This window comes from Mytilus californianus, unplaced genomic scaffold (assembly GCF_021869535.1).
Source record: "Mytilus californianus isolate M0D057914Y unplaced genomic scaffold, xbMytCali1.0.p SCAF_2, whole genome shotgun sequence".
Lineage (NCBI taxonomy): Eukaryota > Metazoa > Mollusca > Bivalvia > Mytilida > Mytilidae > Mytilus > Mytilus californianus.
Genome location: NW_026262668.1, coordinates 88,826,791 through 88,841,153, shown reverse-complemented (window position 1 = coordinate 88,841,153; position 14,363 = coordinate 88,826,791).

Below are 14,363 nucleotides of genomic sequence, written 5' to 3'. Positions count from 1 at the left end.
CCAAATGGCCGTCTTTAGTATAGAAATATGGTCAATCCTCAGATCTCTCCGAAGCGTGGTATGCTCTCTGCACATCAACATAGCCTTATTTATCAGGGACCCTATCCAACATAGCCTTCTTTATCAGGACAGTTAACATTCTCAACCTTTGTCTCGGTCGTAAAACGCAGCAAAGCCTTCTAATTGCATGATGTCTTATGGTCCTTTTTTTCGTTTTTAGCCATGGCGTTGTCAGTTTGCATCGACTTATGCGTTTGAATATCCCTTTGGTATCGTCCGTCTATTTTGTTAAATTGTTATCGTCTTGAATATGCAACAAATATTTGACATTTGTTCTTAGGTAAACAATAAATTCAACAGTCGTATACCGCTGTTCAATAGTCATAATTCGATTAAGCAAAAACAAATCCGGGTAACAAACTAAAGCCGAGGAAAACAACGGAACAACAGAAACACTGAACTACAACAAAAGCAAACGCCAATATACATAGAAACGGACTGTGTGATATCAACTGCCATATTCCTGACTTGGTACAGGACATTTGAAGAAAAATGGTGGGTTGAACCTTGTTTTATGGCCAGCCAGACTTCCCGCTTATATGGCAATGTTAAACATACAGCTAAAATGACAACACTACGTGACAGGAATACAGTACAGACAAACGCAATAACACTCAGCACAGAGAAATATCAATCCTCCAAACTCAACAAATATATTGTCGATCAAAAAGTACAGCATTTTGATAATATCATCTTCAATGTATTTTCTGATAGAATTTGTATGCTTCTTCACAAAATAAGAACTATTATAACCCACAACAAGAAATGTATATCTACGATTCCCAATTCTATAGAAAAAATCTCTCTTTAATGAGATGATTAAGTCGATCTTTCAATAGAGCATGGGGAATAGTAGTGTAAAGTGGAGAAAAATCTAAGGTCTTAATGTTGTGATTGTGATCTAAGATTTAGCAGTAGATCTTTAGAATTTTTAAGAATCCACACCTGATTGACACCACTAGTTGAATATATCTCATCACAATATTTCTGAAGGCTATCTTTTACTGTAGAAAGAATAGAAGTCGAACATCTTGATGATCAAGCTATGTATCGTTCTTTATAAGGAGTTTTGTGAAGTTTTGGGTTCCAGTATAATGATGGTAGATTGTCTTCGTCCTTTTTGATGTTTATACCAAAAGAAAGAAGGACAGATTTGTGATTTTCTAAAATTTCATCCTTTGTAAATGATGTTAAAGAATATGTAGGATTGCTAGTTTTGCTGTTTATTCCAAGCTCTTTTGTGAGACATTCCAAATAATGGTTTTTACATATGAAGATAATATTATTGGAGGCTTTATCTGCTGGAACAACGACATCTTTGTCATGAAACGAGGTTAAACCATCCACAACCTCCGAGTTTTTGAATGGGTCAGAAACAACAATCAATCAAAACATGACACTGACACACTGAATGTTAACCATAAACTAATTTGTTGATTCATATATATTGTATACTATTAGACACACTAACAATATGTGTGCATAAAAAAGATAGTGCTTGATTTTCCTTGAGAATTTGTTCTTTTCTTTCATCGGTACTATTAAAAAATCCTTGCTGTGATGAATTTCATATATCTATCTCAGCTAGTGTGTTAATACTTGGCTTAAATGTATGCACTCGGTTTGTGATCGTCATTATCGAGATAATCATTTAAGACGTATGATCAAGAGTATGGAAACTTGATGTGAATTGACATAAAAATTGACGCTTTAAAGATAAAAAAAATTGCATATTAAGACAAAATACCGAAAAACTACCTGACTAAGTAGAACACAACAACTATAAGAAAGACAAAATGAGCAACAACTATAATTTTACTAAATAAAACCGGTATTGAAATGTACATTGCATTTGTATCAATAATTATGCAATACGCAAATTATTTTGGGTCAGATAAATGCTATTTTGATGTCATATTCATATCTCTAACGTCCAGACATACTTAGATAGTTCTTAATCATTTTAATGAACAGTTCTATGATACGTTATCATATCACTTTTTCATCAAATACGCAAATTTGTCTGAAGAACGTCATAAATAATAGAAATGTTATGCATTGAACTTCTTAATATCGATAATGGTACATGTATATTGACTCTTAGATCTTTTGGATATTTGATCTTTTGACACTGGAATAAATTAAGTGCAGATAGGTTCTGACAAAATCAGTCTGTTCTATCATTTGACTGTTCATAGTTTAGTGAATATCAAAATACAAATGCAGAATGCGGCGACAATAAAGGAAAGATATGCAATGAAAAGGACACATTAAGTTCCCCTCGGAATACTAATCATTTGACGATAAACCTCATATTTTAAACAAAGGTAATTATTACATTGCGTTTCAAGTTATTGTTTAATGAAAAAGATTACTAGTATATCGAAATATCATTTTATTAGATCAGCCAATTTCTGATTGATAAAACATCTAATAAATTACTGTAAAGTTTATAGAAGAGAGGCGAAAGAAACGAATAGATATTCAAACTCATTAGTCGAAAATAAACTGACAACGCCATGGGAAAACAAAAAAGAAAAAGACCAAAAGACAAATAACAGTACACAACACACAACATAGAAAACTGAGCAACACGAACCCCATCAAAAACCGGGTGTGATCTCAGATGCCCCTGAAGGGTAAGCAGATCCTGCTCCACATGTTGCACCCGTAATGTTGATCATGTAAGTACAAACTCAGTGATAAGTTTAATTCGGTAGGTCACATTCGGGGAAAAGAGGACGAGGTTGTGGTTACGACAATTGGAACATATCCGTTGTTATCTGTGAACCAGATATTCCATAAGTCAACCAACTCGTGATGGATGGCGTCCGTAAAATTTACGAAGGGGTGATTTAAACTTCACCACTTGGAACTCTTGGTTTGATAGCTTCCTTGTAAGCAGCAACGCTCTACCAAGTAAATAATGATTGGAAATACACGCCCTGGAATAGGAGATATAAGTATACAGGCGCTGCTTGGAAAACCCAGCAATATAACATTGTTTGTAAGGACACTAAATTGTAAAAAGTAAAATAACAAAAATACCGAATTCCAAGGAAAATTCAAAACGGACAGTCCTTTATCAAATGGCAAAATCAAAAGCTCAAACATATCAAACGAATGGAAAAAACTGTCATATTCCTGACTTAGTACAGGCATTTCCTCATGTAGAAAATGGTGCATGAAACCTGGTTTTTTAGCTAGCTAAACCTCTCACTTGTATGACAGTCGCATATAATTCCATTATATCGACAACAATGTGTGATCAAACAAACAGACATAGTAGGTAAAATGTCAAAAATTGGGGTACAGCAGTCAACATTGTTTTATAATCTTAATCCTTATAAAAACAAACACCTATGTCAGCAAAAAAAAAACAAAAATGACATATAGACACTCTAATGTAAGACAAGAATACAAAAAATGACCATAGGTATTTAGTAATTTAGGTATCCATCGAGTGAAGGAAGATCTTTACCTTTGGTTGAAATTCCAAAAGGAACATAAAACAGACCTATGACTATCCAGAATTTCCCCCTTGATAAGTATCATGGAGGTATATATTGAGTTTCCAAGAGAATTGTCAATACCTAATTCATTTATCAAGTAGTTTATGTAGTGTGAATTACACACAAAAACGATGTTATTTGGGGCTTTGTATGCGGGGACAACAAAATATTTGTCATGGAGGTAGGACAGGTGTTTTGTAACATTTGAGTCTTTTTAAGATTGATGTAGCATGGGTATTCATAGACCCATTCAGTTTTTCTAATTCTGATTTCTATCAACGACCTCACAACATTATTCCACTCGGAATGAGTACCTATTTCTTTTCTCTCATGTTTAACCTATTGCCTGTCATAAACCTCGCGTGAATCCATCAGTATTTTGAAGTTGTGTTTTCAATTGATGGATTTAGGCTCACGATATTTTGGGTCTTTGGATAACGCATTTCGCATAGAAGTGTTTTTGACAATGTTAAGGTTACCAGTCGGATTATATATGAATGGGGTACTAGCCCAGGTGCTATCAGGAGGTTTAGACTTAAAGTCGCCAATATTGAGATCCTGTAACACGTGTTTGTAATCGAAAATTTTAGTTGCAATTGGTTTGGTATAGGTATATGAAATGATAGGTACAGACTGGTCTTTAAAATAGTTAGGTATTTTCCAATGACCTGATTTATGATGAAGGATATTGCGCATGTTGATGGACCTTTGTTAGCAAAGGACCGTTCTAGAAAAGATCTTTTCTCCTTTTCATCTTTTCCAGTGCGAATTGGTTATTCGAAATGATAGATGTAAGTTTGTATTGGTTTGAATGGAGGAATGAATTGAACATAAGCTGTAGAGAGAATAAAGTTTTGAAACGGTAATGAATAAATCTTCGTACGAATGTGATAAATGTCCAACGGCTTGTGCATAAATGGCAGCAGGTCCCTAATATAGACATCATGGAGAGTAGGTGATGTATAATGACGATGAGCATGACTGTTTCTACGTCGAGGAGTAGAGTTGACAATGTTCATCACATTCACCGAGCTACAGGAAGGACTATACAGAATACTTATACCATGATTTTTTTCTTTGCAACGTTGCCCATATGGTGTCGAACTTCCTAATTCTCGAATCCAGAAATCTTCCTTTTGTCTACGGTGATGTGTTGCAAGACGTGGATTGTAAGTAATGTAGTATTTTTTCGATGATGCGAACTTGCATAGAAAGGACTGAATGATCAGACAGATTAAAATGGCGGTAAACAATGTCACTTGAAAGGTTACATTCTAACCCGCAAAGAGATTGGTTGATTTACAATTCAGATTATCGTAGCTTCTGGTAAAGTAAGATTTTTTAGTTAAATTGCTAGTAAATTGAGCATCTGTTATTAAAATTTTACAGGTTTAACATGTTTGGCAGTTATTGGTTTTACATTTAGAAATGAGACAGTGTTTTTCTAAATCATTAAAGTCCAAAATTTCTTCTAGAAGAACTGAACACGGAGCGTACGAACATTATTGCTATTGTCATTGGTATGATTATCTAAATGTGTCATATTCGAGGTATTTGTCATGTCTGGTGATGCGGGGACACCTGCCATTTTAGACGACACCGTATCGTTGTCTGTTACGGACCTTTTTAATACTGAAGAGAAACACTCAAACCCATACATTTGAATGCCAGAGATGTATAAATACGTAACGTTATCAGCGATATGATATGACCAAAAGTGACCTGAAATGAGTAGCCATATTCATGTTAGGTCAACCTTTTCTGAGGAAATTGGAACCTTAGTAATTTCTTAATTTATCAACGAAGAATTTCAGAAAAATATGTCATAAATCATATCAGTCGTGGACGGGTAATTATACATCCCAAAAACAAAAAGACACTAAGTACAGATTTGAGAGTACTCGCAGTTACTGACAGCTAGTTCAAATCCAACTTATGAAAAAATCATGTATCTAAGACTAAAATATCAATCAGTACACATCCAACATCCAAATGAATTTAGTATAAAGACGTCATTAGCAGTCAGAGAAAAACATGACCATATGTAATGCCAAACTATAGGTATCGACAGATTGTAGTACCGTGAAAGTACATATGTGTAATATTAAGTATGGTTTTAATTTACTGATAACAAAATCAATATTTATACCAATAAAAACAATATTCAAAGATTCAATTACAGAGTTGAATAGGTAACCTTTTAGAATCAGTTTATTTAAAGCATTGATAAGTTTACACGGATCGTTTCTAAATTTCCGAGCTCGGTTCACAACCTCACCGTAAAATTTAGGATGTGCTATTCCGTTTTAAATGATTTTTCTACAGGTACAGCCAAACTTGCATACCAAATCGTTGTATCTATGAAAGAATTTAGTAAAGGTTTACTAAACCCACTGGGAACAACAGTCCACCAACAGTAGTATAGACTCAGTAAAATACTGATAGAGTCAGTCAAGGAAAATACTAGACAATGAGAAGGAGACATAGATAATCCTTTCGCGTTCGTTAAGGTTGTGAAACTATTGATAGATATCGGTATTACAACACTTAATGGGGCTCTGAACACTCATACTACATCTGTATTCGGTTAATTTTTTAACGTTTTTTTAGAAAACACTTCAACACATTTAAACGTATAACATGAGGTCAAATATATAATACAATATATCTTAATAACATGACAGAAGAACAAATAAACATATTAAAGTCAATACACATAGCTCATTTGTCTTAAAAGTCATAATTGTTGCGAAACGTTTGTCTTATTTCAATGAATTATACTAGTAAACCAATTTTGGTCTAAAATGGTCATTTTGATCTGAACAGTTCTTAATAGACTGGACAATAAATTACCAATTCGTTTAAAGTTTGATGTTGTCATGCTAAATACTAATTACCTTCTTCTATTGCTTTAGAACTTTCGAGAGGGTAATTATTAATAGACTAATATTGCCTTTTTGTTATAATGTAAGAATAAATATCCGAATCATAATAAGAAAGTTAAAAATAAGGAAAAATGATTTTAAATGTAAATTTAAAAAAAATGCAGGAGGAAATTACATTAAACGGAACAATCTTGCAATTAAAATGGTTTGAATAACAAAACATACCTTTTTAGCTGTTACATATAAATTTGTAACCAAGTTAATTGCTAACATGTACTTTTACAGATTATTTGGTCAGAAAATATAAGTCGCTTACAACTGTATTTAGAGATAAAACTGTGCAGTCATTCAAAATAATAAATGTTCATTTAATGACCATAACTGCTAATAAAGCCGATTTGCTCGCAGTAGAATGCAGATATTGACGACAATGTCTTTTCAACAGGCTCCATCCGTCTTGATTAACTTATAATTGAACAGGGTGATTTATTTTCTTTGTAAAGTAAACATGCAAGCTTTTTTGTGTGACCACATTAGGTCACATAACTTAAGAATAAGGAGATCCTCACGTTTCTGCAGATAAGGGAATTTAGAACCGAAAAAAAAAATGCGTGCTAAACTAATTTATATATTTGCTGAAAGTTGAAACATAATTGTTTGTGTCGTGGGACCATTTATAGTATATTGAGGGACAAAAGGTGCTAATAGTAAAGCAAAAGAGGGAGGGAGGAGGGACCTTGAAGATTAAAGTTGTTTAAAGCGAGGTATGAAACACGAAAATGTATTACCTGAAGTTGAAGAGAATTTAAGATATTATCCAAATCCTCGAATTCTGTTTATACAATTTGAATCCGTTTTTAATGAAGGTATCTTATCGAGCAAATACATTTAGATATTTAAATCATTAACATACATTTATGCCAAATCTGTCCTTGGAGTGAGTATTGTCATTTTGTGGATAGTCGGCTCTGAATTGACTTATAATTTGCTTTTCAAAAACATATTCAAAGATATATATTATAAATAAAGGTTTTGTAATTTGTCATTTTATTTAACAGCTCAAGAATGAGATGTGTTCATGCATGATGGTGTACACTTGCACAATGAGGCAATGTTGTTTTCTTGAATGGGCTTTAGCTACGATTCAGACCCCACTAGTCTGATTTTTTTGTTACAAACAATAATAAAACGGAATATTGAAATATTATAATATTATTTCGTTGTAAGCAGTCAGTTTCGTTAAATTTTGTCAAAATAAACTAAAACGCTCATGTTGTATTGGCCTGTAAGGCAATAGTTCATCGTATTCAACGCATGGGATCTTTAATGTTCTTATTGTCAGTGATAATGTATTTGTGACACCAGTATTTATCAAGCTGCACTAAAAACTTAACTCAACTATGAATTGTTATTCCGGTGTAAGATTTGACCAGCCTAAATATAGATATGGACCGTACGAAAACAATCATTTTCGTATACTGAATAATAAATTGGAAAAAATAATATTCTATTCAGATAATTTTCATTTATCATATTCAAAAATTAAACTGTATAATATTTTACTCGAATTGGTGAATTAGGTTTAGGTGACGGCCCCAACTTGTGCATTCTTTAAATCTACAGCGGTGGAGTTGTCACCCACACTGAAACGTAAGAATGTTACCATGGTACGCCGTCACCTTCCAAAAAAAATAATAGATCTCCAACTAGTTATATATATTTGGAATAAATATTTTATCACATATCTGTTCTGATTCATTTGGGTCTTCTTTGTTCACGTCTTTATTAAATTTTAAAAAGGTAAAGTTTGGTTTGGTTTACTGCATGAAGACCTGTTCCCATCAAGAGGCCACATGTATTGTCCAGTTTTGTTGGGGAGTAGTTGTTTTAAGTGCTTCTCATTTCTATAAAAATTCGTCAGGTAAACTATCACTAACACGTATCGCACAAGAATCATTTGTTCACAGACAGACGGACTTAAACAATTTGCCATCTAACTCTCTAGACTTGTGTTTGTTTTTTTTTAAGAATAGTTTTTTTGCTGGAGATATCTAAACGATTGACGGATATTCGGGGGAAATGTACTTTAAGTAAACTCATCATAGATACCAGGATTAAAATTTGTACGCCAGACGCGCGTTTCGTCTACAAAAGACTTATCAGTGACGCTCGAATCAAAACAGTTAAAATGGCCAAATTAAGAACGAAGTTGAAGAGCATTAATTAAGGCCATCAAATTCTAAAACTAAATTCCATATCAAAATGTCATTAACATGTACTTTCTGCTTAAAAAGATAAATTGTTCATTCACGTTTGATAAATGTGCATCATTTACTTTGATTCAAACGATATTAAAATTCCCCAAGCAATGATTTGTGCGTAATGCTCGGAAAAGTGTAATTTAATTTGAATTATGTACATTGTAATGTAATTATTGTGTATGACATGCAAACTGAGGCCGTGCGACAGACAACAAGGACAATGAAAAAAATGTTATAAAAAAGTTTTGAAATTTTTTTCATGTACTAATGTCAAAAAACTCTTTGTAAATTGTTTTTTTTATTTGAACATATATATTTATTTATATTTGGTTAAAAGGGCATTAGTATGATATCTTTTTGTTTCAAACATTAATAAAAGTGGAATATTGAAAAAAATATTCGCTATCAGCAGTCAGTTTGGTTCAATTTGTTTCAAAACAAACTTTAAAAAACAAGAGTGCATACGCTGAAATGTCTCGCCTGCTTTACTTCCAGTGATTTTATGTTGATAGCCCTAAATATAAAGTTGTACTACAAGTATCACATTAACTTATCATGATCCATGAAAATGAGATCAAGGTCAAATAAAGATAAACCATGCCAGAAATACATGTACACCTTACAATCATTCCATACATTGATATAGTTGACCTATTCCTTATAGTATACATGAAACAGACCAAACCATTAAACTTTATATTGACCAATGAACCATGAATATGAGGTCCAAGTTAGATGAACCCTGCCAGACAGACATGTACAATTTACAATCTGTCCATGGATCAAATATAGTTGATGTTTTCTGCTCTTTGGTCGGGTTGCTGTCTCTTTGACATATTCCCCATTTCCATTCTCAATTTTATCTAAGAAAAAAACTTACCCACGAAAACTTATCATTGATCAATGAACCATGAAAATGAGGTCAAGGTCAGATGATACCTGCCAGACAGACATATAAAGATTACAATCATTCCATTCACCAAACATAGTTGACCTATTGCTTATAGTTTAAGAAAAATAGACCAAAACACAAAAACTTAACATTGAGCAATGAACCATGAAAATGAGGTCAAGGTAAAATAAAACCTGCCGGACGGACATGTACATCATAAAAATATTTCCATACACCAAATATAGCTGATCTATTGCATACAGTATTAGAAAAATAGACCAAAACAAAAAAAAACACTTAAGTTTAACCACTGAACAATGAAAATGAGGTCAAAGTCAGATGACACATGCCAGTTGGACATGTACACCTTACAATCATTCCATACACCAAATATAGTAGACCTATTACTTATCTGAGATATCGACTTGACCATGAAAACGTAACCTTGTTCACTGATCCATAAAATGAGGTCGAGGTCAAGTGACAACTGTCTGACAGGTTTCTACCTTCTGAAATATTAAGCTTTTAAGTAGTTAGTTAACACCGCCGTGGCCGCTGCGGCCGCCGCCTTATGTCGAAGTCGCAGGCTCGACAAAAACCATTGCTGATATACTATGTCTTGTAAGACAAAAGCTGCACCTGATTTTCGGGGCGTATGCATGCAAACTTTATTTGATCCTTAGTTGGAGATGGGTTGTGCATGTGTTTAGCATGTCCAGTTATTGAAATGAATGGCAGCTGAAAAAACATAATTAGAAAAGGCAGCAGCAGGAAGATTCATTTCGACCTGCAAAAAAAGTCTTGTACAGGTTATTAATAATGATTTTTCATTTTATTTCTATGTTTTTTTATGAAATGAGATCAAACAGAACTAAGAAAATCGACATTGTACTGTTAGTTTTAACTTATTTCAGTGTCCAACACAATGATAAAAGGATCACAGTTTATCAGCATACTATTGTTGCGCGTGCTAACTTTTCTATTTGTATTTATGTTTACCGGTCTGTTTATCTCTATAATCATAACGGGTCACACGCCCATCAACTGTTTTCGTTGGTTATGTCGAAATATTATATTAGTATTGTTTTCTTTTGAACTTTGTAGTTCTAAATTAAGTTTAAGTATATATTTATTCAAATTTGAGATAAAAAAAATAGTTTCAATCAATTCTGTTGGCACGAATTTGGCAGATCATGCCCCTTTATTTACATCCCTCCCTTCTCTGTAAATCTTCCATCACTGTATTGGATACCTAAACTACATAAGTGTCCCTACAAACAACGTTATATTGCTGGGTCTTCCAAGTGCTCCACGAAACCTCTTTCTAAACTATTAACATCAATTTTATTAGCAATCAAAGCCGGGCTTCAAAGTTATTGTGAAACTACCTATTCTAGAGGTGGCGTGAATCAGATGTGGATACTAAAAAATTCCAAAGATCTTTTAGAGTACATACAATCTAAGACTCTTTCATCTAGCAATAGTATTAAAACATTTGACTTTTCTACACTTTACACATGTATTCCCCATTCCAAACTATAAGATAAATTGAAAGAGTTGGTCGTGCTTTGTTTCATAAAAAAGAATGGCCAACGTAGATACAAGTATCTTGTCTTAGGGAGGGATAAATCCTACTTTGTAAAAAATCACTCTGATTCAAACAAAAAATTCTCTGAAACTTACATTATCAAAATGCTTGATTTCTTGATTGTCAACATATTTGTTACGTTTGGAGGACGTGTTTTTCAACAAACAATCGGCATTCCCGTGGGAACAAACTGTGACGACTTGTTTCTTTATTCATATGAGGCTGCCTTCATACAGGAGCTTCTTAGTAATCTTAGTAAGAAAGAAAATAAGTTAGCAGTATCCTTTAACTTTACTTTCCGCTATATAGATGATGTTGTCTCATTAAATAATTCAAAATTTGGTGACTATGTTGGATGCATCTATCCCATCGAACTTTAGATAAAGGATACAGTTAAGTCTGCCTCATATCTTGACTAACATCTAGAAATTGACAATGAGGGTCGGTTGAAAACAAAACTTTACGACAAAAGAGATGATTTCAGCTTCCCAATTGTGAACCTTCCATTTCTATGTAGCAACATTCCAGCAGCGCCTGCAAACGGAGAATATCTCCCAGTTGATAAGATATTCCAGGGCTTGTATTTCCTATCATGATTTCCTTGATAGAGAGTTGCTGCTCACAAGGAAGCTATTAAACCAAGAGTTCCAAGTGGTGAAGTTGAAATCATCCCTTCGTAAGTTTTACGGACGCCATCACGAGTTGGTTGACCGTTACGGAATATCCGTTTCACAAATGATAGCTGATATGTTCCTAATTGCGCGACTACAATACCGTCCCCTTTTCTCCAATGTGACTTACCGAATTAAACTTATTACCGGGTTTGTACTAACACGAAGAACACGACGGATGCCACATGTGGAGCAGGATCTGCTTTCCCTTCCGGAGCACCTGAGATCAGCCCCAGTTTTTTGGTGGGGTTCGTGTTGCTCAGTCTTTAGTTTTCTATGTTGTGTTTTGTGTACTATTGTTTGTCTGTTTGTCTTTTCTTTTTTGGCCATGGCGTTGTCAGATTATTTTCGACTTATGAGTTTGAATGTCCCTCTGGTATCTTTCGCCTGTCTTTTAAAATAACTAATTTTATTTAAAAGAGTAATGCCACCAAATTTAACCTATTATATACATTCAACACGTGTATAATTATAAACAAATACACGTGGTAATGTTAACATACTGGTGTACATAACTTTAATAAAGATATTTATGTTCTAATTCATAAATTCAAACGAACATAAATTATTTACAAAATAAACTCAAAACCTGTGTATGGGAAAAGTAAAATAGATTAAAATGTGATAAAACATTAGTAGTTGTCGTTTCTCGTAACCGATAGCACAACCGCTATTGTATAGTTGTGGAGACTATTTACTCGGTTCTTTTAATTAACACAGTAGTTCAGCTCTCTTGGTATGCAATGTATAAACCCAATCTTTGCATATTCTTTCTATAACAGCCAAGTGAGATATTGGTATGTAGGTATTGGTGCTGCAGTCGACTAACAGTTTATGTAGGTCCACTTCTGATTTAATGACATGATTATAAATAATCTGGTAGTCCGTCATTATCTGTTTAATCTGCTGTGGTGAGTATTTCTCACGTTACCTAGGCTTTTACAAGTAACTAGGAAATGTTTGTAATCTTCCGGGCCATCCATATATAACTTACATTCAGCCGACTTTGTTTTATCAAAACGGGAAACAACACTTTGGGTTTTATAAGTCCCTGTGAGTACTCTAGATTTAATTATTCCTTAACTGAAATCTATTTTGTGGTCTCTGAAACTGCTCCAATAGATATTTGGTTTCCGAAAATTCCAATTGTTTATGTCTGTGTGTTCAAGAGTAGATTTAGTTTCAGTTATTTCTGTCCATCCTATTTCCAGGTTGAGTCGATCATATCGTGGGTTATTTTTTACTCTATTTTTCTTTAGATTAAGTATAATTTCATGTGCTGTGATCTGAGAATTTTGTCCACCTTAATAAACCAACTATTGGATTTATCATCTTTTGTTGCCAGTTGTCTATAGTGCAGCGGCTACAATCATATTTCAGACGAATTGTGCACATCCTGCTACAAGCATGAAATTTGGCAAAGACCTTCCTCAACTATTACTCTTTTATTTCAGATAGGGAGGCATTTGAAAAAAATGTCTCATTTCCGGTAAAATTCAAAATGGCGGACATCGTACCTAAATCATCCCAATATCGATGGCTAGTATGTGAAAAGGTGTTATTATCATGCTACTATCATAATATTTGGTACAAACCTTTGTTATATACTACTTTTGGATATATTATATAGATTAGATGTCTTCAAAAACCCTACTTCTGGTAAAATCGAACATGGCGGACATTGTACTAAAGTAAGCTTATTTTTTAGGGAGGGTAATTGAAATGTGTTTTAACGTATTGCTACTATCATTACATTGTGCAGGAACCTTTCTTTGGTGCTTCTTATGGATACAATGTATAAGACATATGTCTTTAAAACCCTTACTTCCGGTAATATCCAAAATGGCGGATATAGAAATATGAAATTTTTACTTTAATATTCAACTTTTTTCAAAATGTAAAGAAAATGTTTTTTTTTTGGTGCTGTCCTTAAACTTTTGACTTTAAGTTATCCTCAAAACCACCAATTCTATTCTGTTGTAAATGTTTAAATACAAAGTTAACACTTCCGGTAAAAAAATATCAAAGATGAGTCCTCAATCCATATCTTCGATGTAGAGTTTTGAATAGATTGATTAAAACAAAATAAAATCACTAATAAAAGTACTTAAACATTTCTAAAAATACTACTATTTGGCCACAAATACATGTTTATTCACAGTCACCACCACATGCACATAAAGCAGTGCACGGGAGACCCGATTTTCCACATTAACAACGACCACGGAATCCTTTCTTACATCCACAATGTACAAGCTTCTGACAAAATGATGAGGCCTCAGAAAGAGTTTTTTTTAAAGTGATCCTCTTTGTCCCTTCGCCATCCATTAGCGCCTGGACTGGGTAGCATAAGAGCCAATTCCAAGCTCGTCCCCCTTAACACCTGCCTTAGTATATTGCACGTTTCACATGCTGGAAAAGACTAGACCAAGTTGAGGGAATAGCCTCAATTAGCCTTCCTTTTTGCGCAAATACCGGTAGTTATTTTCTTGCT